Consider the following 5,408-nt stretch of genomic DNA (forward strand, 5'->3'; position numbering starts at 1 on the left):
CAGTTTTAGCCATGCTGAGGTGTGAGAGGATCCCACGGCGGTGTTAGTCTGCAGTTTCCTAACGTCTAACACTGTCAAGAGTCATTTCACGTTTGTGTTTGTCACCTACGTATCTTGTTTAGCCAAGTGTCTGCTCAGTTCTTTTGCCCATTTAAAAATATTGCAGCTTTGGTTTTCTCACCGTTAGGAGTTCTTTATGTCCCCAGAGTATATCTCTGCCCCTCCCAGCTTTCTCTCCCTTGGAGGTGGGCTTCCGTGGGAGGAAAGTGAGCGTTAGTCGCTCCGTCGTTTCTGACTCTGTGAGACCTCGTGGACTGTAGCCCTCCAGGTTCCTCTGTTCACGGGGTTTTCCAGGTAAGAATACTGGAGTGGGTTGCCACTCCCTTCTCCAGGGGATCTTCCCCACTGAGGGATCGAACCTGGGTCTCTCACATCGCGGGCAGATTCTACTATCTGAGCCTCCAGGGAAGCCATGGGAGGAAACTGGCCTCCAGTTCTAGGAAAAGCCATTCAGCCCTCTGCTCACCTTCTCTCCTGGGTGCCTACCATCAGTTGGGCCAGTTGATTCTCTGAGCTCCAGGACCTTGTCTGTCACTTCCTGCCTTTCTCCTTGGTGACTCGGGTGTAGCCCCTACTCCCTGGGCAGGTGTGGGGCAGATGGAAGGAAGCATGCTGCCTTCTCCACCTTCTTCAGTTTCCAGATGGCCTTGAGAGCTGAAGGACATAGTGGTTATTTCCCCACAAACTGCACCCCAGACACAACCTCGTGGGTGTTTTCACTCCCTACCTCCCTTCCCCAGCCCCTGGCAACTAACTGCCAGTCTACCGTCTGTGTGTCTCTAGGATTTGCCTGTTCTGGGTGTTCTATATCAGTGGACTCATATACTAAATGGTCTTTTGCATGACTGGCTTCTTTCACTCAGCATAATGTTTTCAGAGTTCATCCACGTTTTAGTGTTGTTGAGGCAAATAACTAATAAACAGTGTATAACAGGAATAGGAAAGAGTTTGATGTGAGCCAAACTCAGGACTGTAGCCCAGAGGATTTGCTCTGACGATCTGCTCTGGAGAAACAGGATTTTCAGCACAGTTTTCTGTCTTGTCAGTACAGAGAACATCAGTTGACTTGATGTTCCCTCCGGTTTCAGAAAACCAGATCCCCACGTACCCAGGACATCAGTGTGGCCTTGGCATCTGGGAAGGGAATCTGACTGTTGAAGGAGTAATGAGCATTGGCGTCCCAGGGAGGAGGTGTTTAATCCTTATTTTTTCTTTATTTATCTGGCTTCTCCAGGTCTCAGCTGCAGCCAGCGGGATCTTCCATCTTCAGCTGCAGCATTGGAGCTATTTGTTGTCGCATGTGCCATCTAGTTCCCCGACCAGGGATCAAACCCAGACCCCTGGAATTGAGAGCTCAGAGTCTTAGCCACTGGACCACCAGGGAAGTCCCCAGGCTTTATTTTGAACATGAACACTCTTCTGGTTAGTGCACCCTTTCCTTTAGTAATTAAAGCAGATGCACAGTGTTTGTCTGCTAGACCACAAGCAGGCTATTTTAGTTAGCATCGAATCAAGGTACTCATTTATAGCCAGAATGACTTCCCCAGACCTCAACACATGAACATTCCTTTTATCAGTGTGTATCAGTACTGCATTCCTTTTTATGGTCAAATAATGGTCCATGTATGGATCTGAGAGTTGGACTGTGAAGAAGGCTGAGTGCTGAAGAATTGATGCTTTTGAACTGTGGTGTTGGAGAAGACTCTTGAGAGTCCCTTGGACTGCAAGGAGATCCAACCAGTCCATTCTGAAGGAGATCAGCCCTGGGTGTTCTTTGGAAGGAATGATGCTAAAGCTGAAACTCCAGTACTTTGGCCACCTCATGCGAAGAGTTGACTCATTGGAAAAGACTCTGATGCTGGGAGGGATTGGGGGCAAGAGGAGAAGGGGACAATAGAGGATGAGATGGCAGGATGGCATCACCAACTCGATGGACATGAATTTGGGTGAACTCCGGGAGTTGGTAATGGACAGGGAGGCCTGGCGTGCTGCGATTCATGGGGTCGCTCAGTCGGACACGACTGAGTGACTGAACTGAACTGAATGGTCCATTGGGTTGACGGACCATATGTTATTTATCTGATGATGGATACCTGGGTTTCCACCTTTCAGTTATTATGAATAATGTTGCTATGAACCTTTCCAGACATCTAGTTTTGTCATTTTAAATGGTTCTTGGTTAGTTTAATAGAAAGGAAATAGCAACTTATGGTTGTTCAGCTTCAAAATTGTTTACTCATATAGCTAAAGTGGCATCAGATGGTTCTGTTTGTGGAAAGGTCTGCTCATGGCTGGAGTCCAGTGGCGGTGGAGGCCTAGTTCAGCCTCCCTGACAGGACTGAGCTGTGGGAGGGGTCTTAGACAGTTAATTTTGCATCATTTCTTACAGGTTTTCTCCCCTCCCTGAATTCTGTTTTTCTCTAATTAAAAATAAAAAAAATCTAAGTTCCACTGGGTTTAGCTTGTATCTCTCTCCAGGTTTTAAGCAGTTGATGCTGCATATCATTTAGTGGCTCATTCTCTAAACGTGAAACATGTCTTCCCTCCAACGATGCTTCATTTCAGTCTTAACTTCTGTGGTTTGTCTAAAAGCACTTCTCTAGATAGCCTTGTCCCAGTTGTGGATTTCAGTCCATTTTCCCATGTCTTATGGTCCTGTGCTTGGCATCGCATGCCATGTGAATCCTCACCATGCCGTTGGTAGATGTATCATTCAGAAAGTTCTTCAGGTACAGGTTGATATCAGGATTCTCCATTTGCTCCATTGAGGACTGTTGCATCTTTAAGCCAGTCTTGTAATGAACTTAGAACCTGGTGGGGCAAATGGTGCCGCTTCTCTTGTTGGTGTGGGGTCATTATCATCACCTGGTTGGTGTATAGGGGAGGTGGGGAGGGCAGTTGTTGACCTTCACAGAGCCCTGCAGGCTGCCTCCCCACACCCGGCCTTCCTTCCCAGATCGGTACCCCTGGTGTTTTCTGGTTCTGACTATTGGTGGCCTGCCGCCCTTCCTCCCTTCCTCCTGAGTAGAAGCTGGGGCTTGAACCAGCTAACTTCCAACATCTCTTTCTACTCCAATTTCTTATGATTTTACAGGAGTTTCAAAAGTCAAGTTCAGTTCAATTCAGTCACTCAGTCGTGTCCGACTGAGCGACCCCATGAATCGCAGCACGCCAGGCCTCCCTGTCCATCACCAACTCCCGGAGTTCACCCAGACTCACGTCCATCGAGTCAGTGATGCCATCCTGCCATCTCATCCTCTGTCATCCCCTTCTCCTCCTGCCCCCAATCCCTCCCAGCATCAGAGTCTTTTCCAATGAGTCAACTCTTCTCATGAAGTGCCCAAAGTACTGGAGTTTCAGCTTTAGCATCATTCCTTCCAAAGAACACCCAGGACTGATCTCCTTCAGAATGGACTGGTTGGATCTCCTTGCAGTCCAAGGGACTCTTCAAGAGTCTTCTCCAATACCACAGTTCAAAAGCATCAATTCTTCAGCGCTCAGCCTTCTTCACAGTCCAACTCTCACATCCATACATGACCACTGGAAAAACCATAGCCTTGACTAGATGGACCTTTGTTGGCAAAGTAATGTCTCTGCTTTTCAATATGCCATCTAGGTTGGTCATAACTTTCCTTCCAAGGAGTAAGTGTCTTTTAATTTCATGATTGCAGTCACCATCTGCAGTGATTTTGGAGCCCCTAAAAATAAAGTCAGCCACTGTAGCCCATTCTTGTTTTAAAGATACGCAATCCTTTAGAATCTTTGACATGATTAAACATCCTGTATTGGATGTTATCTGCTATTTCCGTTATTGCTTTAGTTTTTCCTGGGACTATATGTATTCAGTCTGTTGTTTCTCTTTTTTACCTATGTTTCCTCTCAGCTTTTTGAGATTTTAGTATGTTCCCAATTATAACTAACAGCCCAGATGTAGCAACATGTTACATTCAGGTGTTTTTAAATCACAGGTTAATATGTTTTTTAATCCCACAGTGAATTCTGAGCCTTATTGTGAAGGTAAGAGAAAAGGTAGAAGGGTACACCCACATCCACACCTGGGTGTTCTTTTTGCTTTGGCTCCATCCCTTCATTCTTTCTAGAGTTATTTCTCCACTGATCTCCAGTAGCATATTGGGTACCTACTGACCTGGGGAGTTCCTCTTTCAGTATCCTATCATTTTGCCTTTTCATACTGTTCATGGGGTTCTCAAGGCAAGAATACTGAAGTGGTTTGCCATTTCCTTCTCCAGTGGACCGCATTTTGTTAGATCTCTCCCCATGACCCGCCCATCTTGGGTTGCCCCACAAGCATGGCTTAGTTTCATTGAGTTAGACAAGGCTGTGGTCCTAGTGTGATTAGATTTAGTTTTCTATGAGTATGGTTTCAGTGTGTCTGCCCTCTGATGCCCTCTTGCAACACCTACCGTCTTACTTGGGTTTCTCTTACCTTGGGCGTGGGGTATCTCTTGACGGCTGCTCCAGCAAAGCGCAGCCTCTGCTCCTTACCTTGGACTAGGGGTATCTCCTCACCGCTGCCCTTCCTGACCTTCAACGTGGGATAGCTCCTCTAGGCCCTCCTGTGCCTGCGCAGCCACGGCTCCTTGGGCGTGGGGTTGGTCCTCCTGGCCACCGCCCCTGGCCTTGGGCATGGGCGCGTGGGGTAGCTCCTCCTGGAGCCACCCCTGACCTCGGACGTGGGGTAGCTCCTCTCTGCCACGCTTAGTGCGCCGGTTGCAGCCGCCTGCGCTTAGTCAAGGAGGAAAAAAATAGTCAAGGAGGGAGTTCCTTGGCCACCCAGTGGTTAGGACACAGCACTTTCACTACCGAGGGTCTAGGTTCAACCCCTAGTTGGGGAACTAAGATTCTTCAAACCTGATGACACAACCAAAAAACTTAAAACACAAAAATTTGAACAAAAGAAGCTCAGGGAACCTGCAGTATTTGGAGTGTTGGGATGGGCTTCTGGGCACCGCCCCTTATCTGGGGAGGGGGGTGCCCGCCACGTGGAGAGGGATGCCACGGTTGCTTAGGGAGGCAGCGATGCTCCTACGCAGGACTGGCTGAGTCCAAAGGGCACCGCTGCAGGCCAGGGAGCCCTCTCTAAGCCCCATCTGGTTGTGGCTTCAGGAGGGACCGTGGGGCTGCGGACGCCATGCTCTTGCTCCGGCGAGCTGTACCCCTCTCAGCCTTCTGGAGGCGCACTGACCAGGCCCGACTCAGGGAGAAGGCCAGGCTGTGAGTTGGGAGCCATGGGGAAACTGTGGGGCAGCTGGCGTGGGGGTGTCTGGGGGACCCTGGCCCGAGCACCAGGGCAGGTGGGACTGGCAGGTCTCGGCATGTGGCTCCAG

This window comes from Bison bison, unplaced genomic scaffold (genome assembly GCF_000754665.1).
Source record: "Bison bison bison isolate TAMUID 2011002044 unplaced genomic scaffold, Bison_UMD1.0 scf7180017864289, whole genome shotgun sequence".
Lineage (NCBI taxonomy): Eukaryota > Metazoa > Chordata > Mammalia > Artiodactyla > Bovidae > Bison > Bison bison.